We start from the raw sequence: 18,218 nt of genomic DNA, 5'->3' as shown, positions 1-18,218 counted from the left end.
GCCGAGTGGCCCTTGAGGAACCTAAACTGAGCATTGGTGATTACTGTCTGTGTAAGTGCCGCATGATAGCACTGTCAACGACACCTCTTATCACTTTGCTACTCTCAATCTCAGCAAAGTTATATTAACATCCACACCCTCCACCACCAGAACACAGTGACAGCAGTGTGTACCATATACAAGATGCAGTGCAGCAACTCGCCAAGCCTCCTTCGACAGCACCTTCCAAACCCACGATGTCTACCATCTAGAAGGACAAGGGCAGCAGATGCATGGGAACACCACCATCTGCAAGTTACCTTCCAAATCACACATCATTCTGACTTGGACCTATATCACCATTCCTTCACTGTAGCTGCGTCAAAAACCTGGAACTTCCTTCCTAACAGCACTGTGGGTATAGCTGCACCAGATGGGCTGCAGCAGTTTAAGAAGACAGTTCACCACCACCTTCTCCAGGATGGGCAACAAATGCTGGCCTTGCCAGCAATGCTCACAACCCATGCAAGAATAAAATAAATCTCTGCAATCTTCCCCAGCCCTATAACCCTTCAAGATATCTGTGCTCCTCTAATTCTGGCCTTACAAGCATCCTTCATTTTAAGCACTTCACCATTGATGGCCATGCCTTCAGTTGCCTAGACCCTAAACTCTGGAATTCCCTCCCTAAACCTCTCTGCCTCGCTACCTGTCTTCCCTCCTTTAAAACAGTCCTTAAAACCTCCCTCACCTTATTTGGCTTTGTGTCAAATTTTGCTTTATAATGCTTCTGAGAAGTGTCTTGGGATGTTTTAATACATTAAAGGCAGTATATAAATATATAAGTTGTTGTTGTAATGTAGGAGCTGCAGCAGCCAGCAAGGTCCCACAAACAGCAATGTGATACCGATAAGAAGAGAGGCACAAACTTCTCAAACAGTGATCGATGTTTTGTTCAAATTAAAATTAGGCATGGCGAAGGGGAAATAATGGATGTAGGTGTAAGAGATCTGCCATTACAACAGCCATAAATCACGTTTGTGGAAGTGGCACAGATTATGAGTGGCAACACTCTAACCGCTGGGATCTCTCTTCAGTGCAGGATGAATTCTAGTCATTGCACAAGGTCAGCAAAGTGTTAATTTTAGACAGTAGACCTATATTTTCCCTAAAAGCTCTTTCACAAATCTAATGACAGCACCCTGTGCACTAAATGGTCTGTCGTGACTCCTGCACATAGAAAATTTCAACTAAATGGATGTAGCAGCCTTCAGTAAGTGCATTCATGTCCATTTAAGCCTCACTATCTTTGTGGGTAGCTCGATAAGAGAAGTGGTGAGATTTCTCAAATTAAACAGTCTGTGATTGACAAAGATTCCTTTATCATGCAGGAGAAGATTGTGCACAATTTCTGCGAAGGACATTTTTTTATTCTTTCATGGAATGTGCATAACACTGGCAAGGCCAGCATTTGTTGCCCATCCCTAATTGCCCTTGACAACTGAGTGGCATGCTGGGCCATTTAGAGGGCATTTAAGAGTCAACCACATTGCTATGGGTCTGGAGTCACATGTGGGCCATACCAGGTAAGGACAGCAGATTTCCTTCCCGAAAGGACAATAGTGAAGCAGATGGGTTTTATGACAATTTATGATAGATTCATGGCACCATTACTAAGACTATCTTTCAATTCCAGATTTTTATTAATTAATTAAATTTAAATTCCACCAGCTACTGTGGTGGGATTTGAACATGTGTACCCGGGGTATTAGCCTGGGCCTCTGGATTACTAGTTCAGTGACATTACCACTATGCCACCGTCGCCCCCAAGAACAGGAGGAATTACAGCGGTTCAAGAAGGCAGCTCACCACCACCTTCTCAAGGGCAATTTGGGATGGGCAACAAATACTGGCCTTGTCAGCAATGCCCACATCCCATGAAACAAATAGAAAAAAGTCCTGGGAACTCACTCAGTTAATTCTTTAAGGTTTGGAGATGTGGATGAATCTGCAGCCATAGATAGTTTGTGTTGACCAACTGCTGATCGTCAAGGATCAGCCATGGTTTCTCTTTTCTTGAGACTCATGCGCTGGGGAGGCCCTTAACGTCAGCCTAACAGGAAGAGAAAAATTGACAGCAGAAAAATCATTTTTCAAACTTAACTCCACAGAAGGAAAAATAAAGAAAAATGTCAGAGACAGAAAAAAAGGAATCAATGCCAGAGCCTTGAACATCTGCCACTGACAGCAGAAATTGCCCATTCCATTATGAACCCATCGCTTGCACTCATCAGTCCAAATTAACTCAGAGTGATACAGATAATCAGAATGAGGAATTGATGTAGGGTTATTTACATCTCTCAAGGAAGCCAGAAGATGAGGCAATCGAGGGCTGCAGCAGTTTAAGAAGACAGTTCACCACCACCTTCTCCAGGATGGGCAACAAATGCTGGCCTTGCCAGCAATGCTCACAACCCATGCAAGAATAAAATAAATCTCTGCAATCTTCCCCAGCCCTATAACCCTTCAAGATATCTGTGCTCCTCTAATTCTGGCCTTACAAGCATCCTTCATTTTAAGCACTTCACCATTGATGGCCATGCCTTCAGTTGCCTAGACCCTAAACTCTGGAATTCCCTCCCTAAACCTCTCTGCCTCGCTACCTGTCTTCCCTCCTTTAAAACAGTCCTTAAAACCTCCCTCACCTTATTTGGCTTTGTGTCAAATTTTGCTTTATAATGCTTCTGAGAAGTGTCTTGGGATGTTTTAATACATTAAAGGCAGTATATAAATATATAAGTTGTTGTTGTAATGTAGGAGCTGCAGCAGCCAGCAAGGTCCCACAAACAGCAATGTGATACCGATAAGAAGAGAGGCACAAACTTCTCAAACAGTGATCGATGTTTTGTTCAAATTAAAATTAGGCATGGCGAAGGGGAAATAATGGATGTAGGTGTAAGAGATCTGCCATTACAACAGCCATAAATCACGTTTGTGGAAGTGGCACAGATTATGAGTGGCAACACTCTAACCGCTGGGATCTCTCTTCAGTGCAGGATGAATTCTAGTCATTGCACAAGGTCAGCAAAGTGTTAATTTTAGACAGTAGACCTATATTTTCCCTAAAAGCTCTTTCACAAATCTAATGACAGCACCCTGTGCACTAAATGGTCTGTCGTGACTCCTGCACATAGAAAATTTCAACTAAATGGATGTAGCAGCCTTCAGTAAGTGCATTCATGTCCATTTAAGCCTCACTATCTTTGTGGGTAGCTCGATAAGAGAAGTGGTGAGATTTCTCAAATTAAACAGTCTGTGATTGACAAAGATTCCTTTATCATGCAGGAGAAGATTGTGCACAATTTCTGCGAAGGACATTTTTTTATTCTTTCATGGAATGTGCATAACACTGGCAAGGCCAGCATTTGTTGCCCATCCCTAATTGCCCTTGACAACTGAGTGGCATGCTGGGCCATTTAGAGGGCATTTAAGAGTCAACCACATTGCTATGGGTCTGGAGTCACATGTGGGCCATACCAGGTAAGGACAGCAGATTTCCTTCCCGAAAGGACAATAGTGAAGCAGATGGGTTTTATGACAATTTATGATAGATTCATGGCACCATTACTAAGACTATCTTTCAATTCCAGATTTTTATTAATTAATTAAATTTAAATTCCACCAGCTACTGTGGTGGGATTTGAACATGTGTACCCGGGGTATTAGCCTGGGCCTCTGGATTACTAGTTCAGTGACATTACCACTATGCCACCGTCGCCCCCAAGAACAGGAGGAATTACAGCGGTTCAAGAAGGCAGCTCACCACCACCTTCTCAAGGGCAATTTGGGATGGGCAACAAATACTGGCCTTGTCAGCAATGCCCACATCCCATGAAACAAATAGAAAAAAGTCCTGGGAACTCACTCAGTTAATTCTTTAAGGTTTGGAGATGTGGATGAATCTGCAGCCATAGATAGTTTGTGTTGACCAACTGCTGATCGTCAAGGATCAGCCATGGTTTCTCTTTTCTTGAGACTCATGCGCTGGGGAGGCCCTTAACGTCAGCCTAACAGGAAGAGAAAAATTGACAGCAGAAAAATCATTTTTCAAACTTAACTCCACAGAAGGAAAAATAAAGAAAAATGTCAGAGACAGAAAAAAAGGAATCAATGCCAGAGCCTTGAACATCTGCCACTGACAGCAGAAATTGCCCATTCCATTATGAACCCATCGCTTGCACTCATCAGTCCAAATTAACTCAGAGTGATACAGATAATCAGAATGAGGAATTGATGTAGGGTTATTTACATCTCTCAAGGAAGCCAGAAGATGAGGCAATCGAGGTGTGACGTACCTGACTGAAGGATTAGGTGATGTCACATCATGGCTGTCGAGCACTCGGACAATATTCTCAGGAGTCCTGCCACGGAAAGATAAATGCTTGCAGGGCATCAGGATCTTTTTGAAGAACCTACAAAAATTGTCCAAAGAAACTTCTCTTTTGAGCAGAGTAGAATAAGAGGAGACATGGTAGCAGCGTTTAAAATCATGAAGCGTTTAGATAGAGTAAATTACAAGAAACTGTTTCCAGTGGCTGAAGGGTTCATAACCAGAGGGCACAGACTTAAGATGATTGGCAAAAGAACCAGAGGTGACATGAAGAAAAACTTTTTTTATGCAATGAGTGGTTAGGATTTGGAATTCACTGCCTGATAGGGTGGTGAAAGATTCAATAGTAGCTTTCAAAAGAGAATTAGATAAATACTTAACGAGAAAAAATTGTAGGAATATAGGGAAAGAGCGGATTGGTCTTTGAAAAATCTGGCAAAGGCTCAAAGGGGCTGAATGGCCTCCTTCTGTGCTGTACTATTCTATGATTCTATATTGTCACGGACTGGTATTTATTTTCTCCTCTGTTTGAAACTGTACCTTTAAGACAGAGAGAGAAGCTTTTGGATTTCTGAGGCACAGTGTACCAGCTGCACTTGTTACCTAGGCCACAGCAGGAGAGATAGGTCACATGGCATACTGTAATAATATAACAGTGTGTGAAAACCTGCTGAAACCAGTTTTGAGAGACTCACCAGCGAAGCATGCAACTGAAGAAAAGAGCTGTCTATTTCTCTCAGCAAAAAATTCTACAAGGAGCTACAGGCCAGGTTAATTGCCTAAGGAGGAAATAATCCTTTGAAGAGACCGTTTGTATTGTTAAAGTAAAGTTTTGACTGAAAGACTGTCAGTTTTAAAATTCAAGTAGATCTATTGCTGTGCTTATCGTTGAAAGAACTGTTTGATGCCTGCTGCAGCCGAAGTGTTTTGAATGCCTATTTACTAAGAGACTATTTCATCAAATCCACGTGGAGACTTCAAGTGGCATTTGATTATTTTCACATTAGAATACCTCACCCATCAGGAACGTAACCCACAAATACTTATATGCCAGTTATATATTAATTCTTAAGAAACAGCTAATTATTTTAAACATCATTTTTTTTAAACCAGTTAACCTTTAGTTTTTGAGTATATGTGTGTGAATGGGGGAGTTAGGTTAAAATAAGAAATTATAAGGTCTTTAGACATGGGTTTATCTAATAGTGTTTAAGATTTTGTTTTAGTAAATAGTTAATTTGTTGTTGTCTAAAGATACCTGGTTTGGTCTGTTCTTTTCTGGGGATTACCAGTGGGTTTAATTTGGCTGTTTTCCAGTTGGGTGGGAAAACGTTAATCATATGCTGCAACCTGTGGAGTGATGGGACTGAATTGACAGTGCGTTGCTCCCACCTCAGTCGTAACAATATGCAGAAGATGGCAGGAATAGTGCTGGAGTCCAATTTCATCAGAGGGTGAGTGGCAGCTCCAGAAACTTCTGTGCACATTCCCATAGGCCTTATGACATATAATGCCATGGATATACTGAGGAATCATCTAGGATTATACAATTTGTAACTGTAGGAGTGTCTGAATCTCCTGCGGAGCTGTCTTATAAGTTTGTCTGGTATTGCTTCTCTATTAGATAAATCATACAGAGAGAAATCCTTATGGGGCAAAAACATTTTTGCTGCTTCCCCCTTAATTTTAGAGAAATCCCTCAAACACGAAACTGTCTCAAGGGAGACTGGTAGTCAGAGCCTCCAAAGAGGAAAGAGAATTTTCTATGTATGGTTATGAGCTTCGATCAATAATGAAATGCATTAATTCAGCTTTAAGATCTCAGCATCAGCCTGACTTAGCAGCTGTTCTGAGTTACTCCATTTTATAAGTTAGATCGATAGATCCCAGGACACAAATGATGGAATTCAGAACTTATGGAGGTGATTTTCATATGGAGCATGAATCACATGGATGGTGGGTGGGGCATGCAACCATTTTGGGTTGGGATTCTCATTCTAATGTGGTTAGCAAGCTGCCAGCAAAAAATGAATTCCAGAATAGGCTGCTTGTCAATCTGAAAGTGGGAAATGAGGCATGGTGTTTGAATTAAAAGAGCCTGCATCTGCACCTTGAAGTGGGTAGAAGTGTCAGGAGTGAAAGAACCACTTTAAAGAAGCAGTCAACATTTTTGTACATCAGCAAGGACAATAAATATGTCCTTTTGTATGATTTGGTTTTTGTGTTATTTGTTTTGTATCCAGTTATTGAAGTTTGCTGAGTTCCTGTTGCAATATAGTCTCAGACATATGTTTCAATGCTATCTGAGGCACTTCTATTTTTTGATGGTTGATTGCAAAATTAGTTTCATTGGTTTTAATGAGCTGTTGTGCTACAGAATATTGATCTTTGTAGGTTGAATGATGTTCAACTAGATGCAAATCGTCATTGTGCCATGGAAGATAAAGGAAGAACTTCTAGTAATTATTTTCTTCTACTTCTGGATGCTATTAAAGTTACAGAAACAAATATAAGAGTTACGTTGTCAAAAACTTTAGGATATTTTTGAATGCTCTCTACATGTATAGTGTTTGGTTTTTGATTGGGAGCAATGCAAAAACAAGATGCATTTACACGCTGCTTCCTGCTCTTTAAAGAAAACTTCTACAACAACTTGCATTTAGATAGCACTTTCAACATAGCAAAACATCCCAAATGCTTCACAAAAGGGTATCAAAGAAGAATTGACACCAAACCAAAGAAGGAGCTGTGTGGAGGGGTAACTAAAACAATTGATCAAAATTATAGGTTTTAAGGAGGGTCATAAAAGAGGAGAGATGATGGAGAGGTAGAGAGGTTTAGGGAGGGAATTCCAGAGCTTAAGGTCCATACAGTTGAAGGCATGGTCATCAATGGTGAGATGAAGAGAGTGGGAGATGTGCAAGAGACCAGAGTTGGATGAACGGTGATTTCTCCAAGGTTGTAGGACTGGAGGAGGTTACAGAGATTGGGACAGAGAATATTAAATTAGGGGCTTTGGGGGACTGGGCACCAATTTGAGCTTAGGAGTGATAAGTGAGCAGGGCTTGTTAAGGGTTAGGATACAAGCAGCAGAGTTTTGGATGAGCTGCAGCCTATGGACGGTGGTGGATAGAAGGCCATCCAGAAGAGTATTAGAATTGTTGAGTCTGGAGGTAATAAAAGCATAGATTATTGTTTCAGCAGCAGGTAGACTGAGACAGGAGTGAAAACATAAGATGCCATGAGGTGAAAGTAGGTGGGCTTTGTGATGGAAATGATGTGGAATTGGAAGCTCAGCTTAGGGTCAAATAGCGTGCCAAAGTTGCGATTAGTAGTTTTCTACATGAGACAATGGCGAGTGAGGGGGGTGGAATCACATGCAAGGGTATGGAGTTTGTGGTGGAGACACAATATGGTGGCTCTGGTCTTCCCAATGTTTAGCTGGAGGAAATTGCAGCGCATCCAGTTTTTACAATATTTATATTTGCACATCTCTGGTCTCGCCAGGTCATGCACCATCTGCTGCTCAAAGGCTAGCATTTTTCTGCTAAGTTGTGACATGCATGCATGAAGCCAAAGTGGCTCTTTGTTGAATTTTCTCTTCCTGCCTGTGTGCAGACCTCCATTGGATGGCTCATTGTGACAGCAAGACTGAAATCAACTTGATCAGTCACTAATGAGATCACAAATATTAATCCTAATGGTGTGGGTGCTCTGCAGAAGTTCTGATCCTTACAAGCATCTTGCGATATCATTCCAGCAAATGTACCCACAGGAACATAGGAATAGAAGTAGTATTCAGCCCCTCAAGCCTATTCCACCATTCAGTTAGGTCATGACTGATCTGCATCTCAACTCCATTTACCTGACTTTGCTCTGTTTGTTATCATGCACAGGGCTAGACTCTATCATTTTTTAATACTACATTGATGTTCATATAATTTGTATATCACTGCACTGACTCCACTACATTAGAATCATAGAATGCTTCCAGCAAAGAAGGAGGCCATTCGGCCAGTCGAGTCCACGCCGACTCTCTGCAAGAGCAATTCAGCTAGTTCCACTACCCCCACCCTTTCCCTGTAACCCTGCACTTTATTTTTATCTTCAGGTACATATCCAGTTCCCATTTGAAAATTACAATTGCATCTACCTCCACCATCCTCTCAGGTAGTGCACTCCAGATCCTAACCACTCAGACCCCTCATGCTTTTGAACACCTCTATCAAATCTCCTCTCAACATTCTCTTCTCTTAAGGAGAACAACCCCAGCTTCTCCAATCTATCCTTGTAACTGAAGTCACTCATCCCTGGAACCATTCTCGTAAATATTTTCTGCACCCTCCCTAAAGCCTTCACATCCTTCCTAAAGTGTGGTGCCAGAATTAGGCACAATATTCCAGCTGAGGCCGAACCAGTGTTTCATAAAGGTTCTTATAACTTCCCGGTTTTTGTACTCTATACCTCAATTTAAATAGTGCCACCTGAGAGGGCAGACAGGGCCTCAGTTTGACATGTGATCTGAAAGACAGCACCTCTGGCACAGCAGCACTTCCTCAGTACTTCACTGGAGCGTCAGCCTTGATTTCATGCTCAAGCCCTGGAGTGGAACTCAAATTCAGAACCTCATACCTCAGAGGCAAGAGTGCTATCAACTGAGCCACAGCTAACACACAAAATCGGTCCATCACGACCCCTGTGCAAACCCCCCACCAGCAATCCTCAAATCAGCAAACCAGTTCAATGATGTAAGAGATTCTTTTGGTACTACCAAGTATTAAAGAGACAAAATGCGATTTTAACACTGATCATCAACCAAAAATCAGGCATCCTGGAGACCGAACCTCCGATGTCCTGCTCCCTTCTCATTGTCTTCCATTTTAACCTGCTGTATGGAACATGCAGGAAAGACACCTGCTGGAAACTAGTGGAGTCCTTCTTTATTGTCATTGGGGTCTGGCTACGATCTAACCAGTGGTCTGAGCATGGAAGCCGTTGTTGCTTTCCCACCAAAGGAACCTTCAGGGAAGAAGAATCGGGGCCAAAGGTGGCCCAAGCAAATAAGTCCTTTAAGCATTGTTTTGATGTTCTTCCGGATCCCAGAAAGAGAGTTTAGATTCCCCCTGCCCAGGCTCTGCTAGCCCAATCGCAAGACCCTCCCAAAACTCCCTCCACATTACTTACTTCAGGGCCGGGGCCATTTCCTCGGTCTCTGCTGCCAGCAATAACTCGCCCTCGGTTTCATCCGGATAATGTCTGAGGACATCAGATGAGTAACAAGATTTAAAATTGCCCGAGCCTTCCCTTGATGAAATCAAAACCGTTTGCCACTGCCAAGGTTGTATCCATCTAACACCTGCTCCCAATTTAAAATTCTGATGACAATTTAATGTTTCTCATTGTGTTTTATGTTGGGTGAAAAGTTTCATGTGGTAGGGGGATGACATTGAGAAGTGATATATAAAAATATGTTATCTTGCAAGGATCGTACATAAATGATGAATATGAAGGGAATGAGTGTAATGTATCCAATTTTACTGATGATACAAAGTTAGGTGGGAAAGTAAGCTATGAGGAGTCGCAAAGAGACTGCAAAGACACTCACTCCCTCCACTACCAGCATACAGCAGTGTGTACCATCTACAAGATGCACTGCTGCAACTCGCCAAGCCTACTTCGACAGCACCAAACCTGTGGCCTCTACCAACTGGAAGAACAAGGGCAGCAGGTGCATGGGAACACCATGTACAGAAAAAGCAGGACAAGTCCAATGCGGCCAATTACCACCTCATCAGTCTACTCTCAATCATCAGTAAAGTGATGGAAGATGTCGTCAACAGTGCCATCAAGCAGCACTTGCTTAGCAATAACCTGCTCAGTGATGCTCAGTTTGGGTTCCGCCAGGGCCATTCAGCTCCTGACCTCATTACAGCCTTGGTTCAAACATGGACAAAAGAGCTGAACTCAAGAACTAAGGTGAGAGTGACTGCCCTTGACATCAAGGCAGCATTTGACCGAGTATGGCATCAAGCAGCCCTAGCAAAACTGTGGTCAATGGGAATTAGGGGGAAAACCCTCCGCTGGCTGGAGTCATACCTAGCGCAAAGGAAGATGGTTGTGGTTGTTGGAGTTCAATCATCTGAGCTCCAGGACATCACTGCAGGAGTTCATCAGGGTAGTGTCCTAGGCCCAACCATCTTCAGCTGCTTCATCAATGACCTTCCTTCAATCATAAGGTCAGAAGTGGGGATGTTCGCGGATGATTGCACAATGTTCAGCACCATTCGTGACTCCTCAGATACTGAAGCAGTCCGTGTAGAAATGCAGCAAGACCTGGATAACATCCAGGCTTGGGCTGATAAGTGGCAAGTAACATTCGCGCCACACGAGTGCCAGGCAATGACCATCTCCAACAAGAGAGAATCTAACCATCTCCCCTTGACATTCAACGGCATTACCATCGCTGAATCCCCCACTATCAACATCCTAGGGGCTACCATTGACCAGAAGCTGAACTGGAGTAGCCATATAAATACCGTGGCTACAAGAGCAGGTCAGAGGCTAGGAATCCTGTGGTGAGTAACTCACCTCCTGACTCCCCAAAGCCTGTCCACCATCTACAAAGCACAAGTCAGGAGTGTGATGGCATACTCTCCACTTGCCTGGATGGGTGCAGCTCCAACAACACTCAAGAGGCTCGACACCAGGACAAAGCAGCCCGCTCGATTGGCATCCCATCTACAAACATTCACTCCCTCCACCACCGACGCACAGTGGCAGCAGTGTGTACCATCTACAAGATTAGATTAGAGATACAGCACTGAAACAGGCCCACCGAGTCTGTGCCGAACATCAACCACCCATTTATACTAATCCTACACTAATCCCATATTCCTACCAAACATCCCCACCTGTCCTTATATTTCCCTACCACCTACCTATACTAGTGACAATTTATAATGGCCAATTTACCTATCAACCTGCAAGTCTTTTGGCTTATGGGAGGAAACCGGAGCACCCGGAGAAAACCCATGCAGACACAGGGAGAACTTGCAAACTCCACACAGGCAGTACCCGGAATCGAACCCGGGTCCCTGGAGCTGTTGCACTGCAGCAATGCACCAAGGCTCCTTAGAAGGCACCTTCCAAACCCGCGACCTCTACCAACTAGAAGGACAAGGGCAGCAGATGCATGGGAACACCACCACCTGCAAGTTCCCCTCCAAGTCACACATCATCCAAACTTGGAACTATATCGCCTTTCCTTCACTGTCACTGGGTCAAAATCCTGGAACTCCCTTCCTACCCCAAATGGACTGCAGCGGTTCAAGAAGGCATTTCACCACCACCTTCTCAAGGGCAATTAAGGATGGGCAATAAATGCTGGCCGGGCCAGCGACGCCCACAAGCCATGAATGAATTAAAAAAAACACGTAACCATGTAAATACATTAGCTGTGAAAAACATCCCAAGGAATAGATAAGACATTATACAAATGCAATTACGCTTATTCATGGGCAGAATTTCCATTAAATGAAGTTTCAATGGGCACTGATATTTAGTTGTGAATATGCATTCGCCTCTTTACAACGATGAAAAAAATTCCATTACTAAGATGGCGGTCGCAGAACTTCACCTTCCCCGTCACCAGATAATCACGTGCCCATTCAGCGGTGTGCACGTGACTTCCAACCTGCGGCTGCGCACTGCGGTCGATCCGCCCCGCCAGCGGCCTCTAATGCCGCGCAGGCGCATTGGCATCGCCTCTCCTGGTAGGGTGGCGCATGCGCAGCAGACGGTTTCGCGAAGGAGAAGGCCGCTCGCAGTTGGTCGCCATCTTGTACTGCTGTGTTCCTATTCGCCGCCGGGGCATTGTGTTTAATACCGGAGCCAATCAGAGGGGCAAAAGCGCGGGGTAAGTCCGGCAAATTGCTGCCAACAGGCTGAGAGCTGGAGTTGGACAGGGAAATGGGAGTGAGAAGAGGCAGTGATTTGATGGGGGGGGGGTGGTTTTCCCCCCTCCGCATTTAGGATTGGATTGGGAAGGAAGGAGGGGAAAGCAATATATTCAAAATTACCGAGCGGACAACAGAAAGGGGTTTGGCGGGAAGCGAGCAGAGCTCGATCGCTTTCTCTTCGTTAGTGCCGTCGCTCTTGTAGCCCGCGCTTTATCCTTTATCCTATTCCTTTTCGGTTCGCTTTGCCCCTCAGCCTACCCGGTCCGCGTTACCGCCGCCCCTATTCGGTCCGCATTTTCGCCGCGACCCCCAAAATCGCGCGGTGGGGGTAAAATGGCGCCCGCGTGGGTTGGGGAGAGGGAGCGGGGGTGTGGAAGAAAATCATATACTAGGCCCCGCAAGAGCTCACTACAGTTTTTATTGCGGGGGGAGGGGTAGATATTGTTCCTTGTAATGTTACCAAGAATATTCCTATGAGTATATTGTGTACGCAACATTTGTGTTGTGAAATGGCGGGCGGGACTGTGGGGTCCAGGAATGCAGTATTAGCGTACAGTCTCCGCTTCGCAGATTATCTACACTCGACTAAGTGTTCCCCGATATGTGATTCAGTTGGAAGATCATACTAGTGTGCCCGTGATTAATGTCAACCTCCCTTGTTTCCCCGCCCTCCAAAAAAATCACCTCGAGGTGATTAGTTTTCTCCAGACCCTTTCCCCTTCTGTATCCCAGTCGGAGACCTCTGCCTGTATCTGAGGCGTGTTGTAATTCAAATTATAAGGCTTCGCAAATAATGTGGACAGTCTTCTGAAATGTTAAGTTTCTGTATGAAATATTCGAAAGTCTGGTCACATTGAACTCTTGTGAATGCGGCAACGTGTACAAATAGTATATTAATTTAATGTTTACAAGCCCTATTGTGTTAGATAAATAGATCAGCGATTAAGAAAATTTTTGATTTTAGAAGTCACTTGATGTTTTCAATAATATAAAACATGTCTTCAGGTGACAAAGTTACCTCTGGCTGAGCGAGGTTGTATTTTAAGTGATCATGATACGGCTGGGCTCTGGATGGGTGAGTGTCAGGCTGTAATCATTAATGTAGTTTCCTATGATATGTTAAAATTGGGGGCCATTAATGTGAAATCCAAATTAATTTTAAATTCCCAGTCTTTGTAGAATTATTTGCTTTAACAGATTTATGTTTTCTTGCCATTTTAAATTTTTGAATCTGAACTGAAGGTGTATTTTCTTATGTAAAATAAATGGGTTTGTGATCTTTTTTAAAAAAACATTTTTGTCTCCAGCAAATCGTGTTTAAAGGTTTTGTTAATTTCCAAGATAAAGTTGAGAATCAGTATAATTTGGAGGAAAAAAACTTGTCAGTGGCCAAATGAGAGATTATAGTTCAGGTGTTAAATTTGATAAGTGTGGTCTGGCTCAGTGCACTGAGGTTACAGTAAACTGAACTAAGATTTTTTTTTGTTCATTATGTCTACCAGAACTGGGAAATTGAAATGATGGGTTATATACTTTCAAAATTAAAAACCTGGGAATGCACTTTGAGCTGTTCAACAGATGAGATGAAGTATTGGTAATGGGTGGGTGGGGGGTCAATTTGAGATGATTGTAAAGATTTCTTTTGTGATATTCTATTCAAGAGCACTTTTTTCTGTAGTGTATCAGTGCTCCAAATTAGGCAATTAATGGGACAGATCTGTCTGCACAGTAATTCTGAAGGATAGTGATTCAGTTACAACAGTTGAGTACTGATATTAGAACTCAATGGTGACCTTAAATGATATGAATCGCATACCTTTTTAAATTTGAGAACATAATAGGAGTAGGTCATATGACTCCTCCAGCTTTGTACATCATCTCCACTTTCTGCCCTATCCCCATATCCCTTGACTTACCCTTAATGCCCAACCATCTATTGATCTTCGTCTTGATGTGGATTCCCTGTGTTTGAATTGGATTGTTCTAAGCACTTACATGGATGATAGAATGAAGGGTAGGTAGTTAGTTTGATCTTAGAGTAGGTTAAAGGTTCGGCACAATATCGTGGGCTGAAGGGCCTGTACTGTGCTGTACTGTTCTATGTTCACTTTTTTCCTTTTTTTAAAAAAAAAAGACAGATTGCAAGCCTGATGATTTACCTGTACAGTATGCTAAAATTTTAAACTAATTTGGATCATTAAATCCTTTTCATTTTTGTAGCAAGTGCTCTGTCAAAACAAACTTCAACTACAAGCAGCCTGTTCCTGTATGAAACATAGAAAATAGGAGCAGGAGTAGGCCATTCAGCCCTTCGAGCCTGCTCTGCCATTCATTATGATCATGGCTGATCATCCAACTCTAGCCTGTTCCTGCTTTCGCCCCATACTCTTTGATCCCTTTAGACCCAAGACCTATATCTAACTCCTTGAAAACATACAATCTTTTGGCCTCAACTGCTTTCTGTGGTAGCGAATTCCACAGGCTCACCACTCTCTGGGTGAAGAAACTTCTCCTCATCTCAGTCCTGAAAGGTTTACCCCGTGTCCTTAGACTATGACCCCTGGTTGTGGACTCCCCCCACTATCGGGAACATCCTTCCTGCGTCTACCCTGTCAAGTCCTGTTAGAATTTTATAGGCTTCTGAGATCCTCCCTCACTCCTCTGAACTCCAGCGAATATAATCCGAACCGACTCAATCTCCTTGTACGTCAGTCCCGCCATCCCAGGAATAAGTCTGGTAAACCTTCGCTGCACTCCCTCTATAGTAAGAACATCCTTCCTCAGATAAGGAGACCAAAACTGCACACAATATTCCAGGTATGGCCTCACCAAGGCCCTGTATAATTGCAGCAAGACATCCCTGCTCCTGTACTCGAATCCTCTCGCTATGAAGGCCAACATACCATTTGCCTTTTTTACCACCTGTTGCACCTGCATACTTATCTTCAGTGACTGGTGTACAAAAACACCCAGGTCTCGCTGCATATTCCCCTCTCTCAGTTTATAGCTGTTCAGATAATAATCTGCCTTCCTGTTTTTGCTACCAAAGTGGATAACCTCACATTAACCACATTATCCTGCATCTGCCATGCATTAGCCCACTCACTCAACTTGTCTAAATCACCCTGAAGCCTCTGCATCCTCCTCACAACTCACCCTCCCACCCAGCTTCATATTGCTTATCATTTTTCAAGATGTATGCTTCGCTGAGAAGGCCAACATTTAATTCCCATCCCGAGTTACCTTTTTGAACCGCTGCAGTGAAGGTACTTCTATAATGCTGTAAGGCAGAGAGTTTCATGATTTTGACCCAGCAACAACTAAGCAATGGTGATCGTATGTCCAAGTTGGGGTGGAGTGTGGCGTGGAGGGAAACTTGGAGGTACTGGTGTTCCAATGCTCTGGCTGCTCTTGTCCAAGCTGCTGTAGGTTGTGTGTAAGATATGCTGTTGAAGAAGCCTTAATTACTTGCCACATTGCATTGTATGCTATCTACAAAATGCAGTCATGACATGCTGGTGGTGGAGGGAGTGCCAATCAATGGACTGCTTTGTCCTGAATTTTTCCAAAAATATATTCATAAAATTTGTTACATAACAGTTCAAATTCAGTCTTGCGTTAAGTGCAATACAGATCAGTTTCTTTCAATGCTGGGCATCGCTGGCTAGGCCAGCATTTATTGCCCATCCCTAATTACCTGACTGAGTGGGCAGTTTAAGAGTCAACCACATTGCTGTGGATCTGGAGTCACATGTAAGCCAGATCAGGTCAGGACAGTAGTGAACCAGGTGAGTTTATTTTCCAGATCTATTAATTCAAATTTCACCAACTGCCATGGTGGAATTTGAACACCAAAGCATTAGCCTGGGCCTCTGGTTACTAGTCCAGTGACGCTACCACTACGCCACCACCTCCCCCAGTCAAAGTCAAATTCTATTGCATTACATTACCAATTAATATCTAAGTTGCAACTCATCCTTGTAACAAGGGCAGCTATTGTATTTTTGAAAATTTGTATATAATTTTGAAATTAATCTTTTTTAAATGGTTGAACTATGGTTAAATCCATCTGCCCTCATTTCTCTGCAGTCAATAATTTGATTTTCACACTCCATTCTATAAACAAATTATTTGAAACAATTAAATGGAATTGTGGAGACATCATCTATCTTGTGTGTAATGTGTAATCTTTTTGAAATAGGTTCTCTGCCGTAGCAGGTAACTGAGCCAAAAAGTCACGAAACACTTTTTCTTTCTGATCAATTTTATCCATAAAGCAACAAGCGTGTAGGAATTTTTTAAAAGTAGTTTCTAGTTAAATGTAGGAAATTCTGATTGCACACTCGTATTGTTCATCAGTATAAAAAATCAAAACATTTAGGAACAAGATTAGGCTATTTGTCCCTTCATAAGAAATAGAAGCATGAGTAGGCCATTCAGCCCCACCATTCAATAAGATCATTGCTAATCTGTCCCAGACTTCAACTCCTCTTTCGGGCCTGCTCCGCATAACCCTTGACTCCCAGAGATTTCAAAAATCTGTCTACTTCCTACTTAAATTTATTTAGTGACCTAGTCTCCACAACTCTCTGAAGTAGAAAATTCCAGAGATTCACTTCCCTCTGAGAGAAGAAATTCCTTCGCATCTCAGTTTTAGATGTGTGCCCCCTTATTCTGTAACTATGTCCCCAGTTCGAGATTCCCTCACCAATAAGATCACCTCTCATTCTTCTAAACTCCAATGAATAAAGGCCTAACCTGTTTAGCCGTTCTGGATAAGACAACCCCTTCATCCCAGGAATCAGCCTAGTGAACCTTGTCTAAACTGCCTCCAATGCTAGTATATCCTTCCTTTAAATATGGGGACCAAAACTGTACACAGTACTCCAGGTGTGGCCTCACCAACACCCTGTACAGCTGTAACAAGACTTCCCTATTTTTAAACTCTAACCCCCTGGCAATAAAGGCCAAAATTCCATTTGCCTTCCTAATTACTTCCTGCACCTGCATGCTAACTTTTTGTGTTTCATGTACAAGAACACCCCAGATCTCTTCTACTGCAGCATTTTGTAGTTTTTCTCCATCTAAATAATAATCTCCCTTTTTATTCTTCCTACCAAAGTGAATGACCTCACACTTTCCCACATTGAACTCCATCTGCCAAGTTTTTGCTCACTCTGCAGATTCTTTGTGTCCTCATCATAACATGCCTTCCCACCTATTTTTGTATCGTCAGCAAATTTAGATACACTACACTCTGTCCCTTCCTCCATGTCAATATAGATAGTAAATAGCTGAGGCCCTAGAACCAATCCTTGTGGCACCCCACTAGTTACGGCTTTCCAACCTGAAAAAGACCCATTGATCCCGACTCTGTGCCTGCTGTGTGTTAGTCAATCCTCAATCCATGCCTACACATTACCCCTAATACCCTGAGCTCCTATCTTGTGCAATAATCTTTTCTGTGGCACCTTATCGAACGCCTTCTGAAAATCCAAATGCACTACATCTACCGGTTTCCCTTTATCCACTCTGCTTGTTATATCCTCAAGTCTGTTTTGCTATTCAGTTAGATCATGGCCAATTTATACCTCAAATCTTACTTTACCTATAATTTCTAATTCTTGATACCCTTAACTAATAAAAGTCTGCCAATCCACAACCTTTGAAGAGAAATCCAGATCTCTGCTACCCTTTGAAGAAAAAGCACTATCTGATGTCACTGCTGCATAGCCTAGCTCTAATTTATAAAAAATGGTGTAATCCCTTGTTCTGCATTCCTTCACTTGAGAAAATATCTTCTCAACCTTATTAAATTAGCTTATCATTTTAAATACATATTGGCCGTCAATCTTTTTTCGAAGGAATGCAGGGCTAAACAACCTGTTGTC

General features: G+C 42.8%; 1 protein-coding gene across 9 annotated transcripts in view; it reads left to right on the top strand.

The window, feature by feature from the left end:
* Nucleotides 1–12,167: 12,167 nt before the first annotated feature.
* Nucleotides 12,168–18,218, top strand: part of nfya (nuclear transcription factor Y, alpha) — a 59,359-nt gene continuing 53,308 nt past the window's right edge. For 8 of the 9 annotated variants that reach the window (XR_010977516.1, XR_010977514.1, XR_010977513.1 and 5 more), the window contains exon 1: nucleotides 12,168–12,284. The gene's annotated coding sequence lies outside the window, so the exon portion shown is untranslated. Of the gene's footprint in view, nucleotides 12,285–13,383; nucleotides 13,403–18,218 lie in introns of those variants that run through there. The other variant, XR_010977515.1, reaches the window with a different exon arrangement.

Source organism: Heterodontus francisci, chromosome 25 (genome assembly GCF_036365525.1).
Source record: "Heterodontus francisci isolate sHetFra1 chromosome 25, sHetFra1.hap1, whole genome shotgun sequence".
NCBI lineage: Eukaryota > Metazoa > Chordata > Chondrichthyes > Heterodontiformes > Heterodontidae > Heterodontus > Heterodontus francisci.
This window is presented reverse-complemented; position numbering and strand designations above follow the sequence as displayed.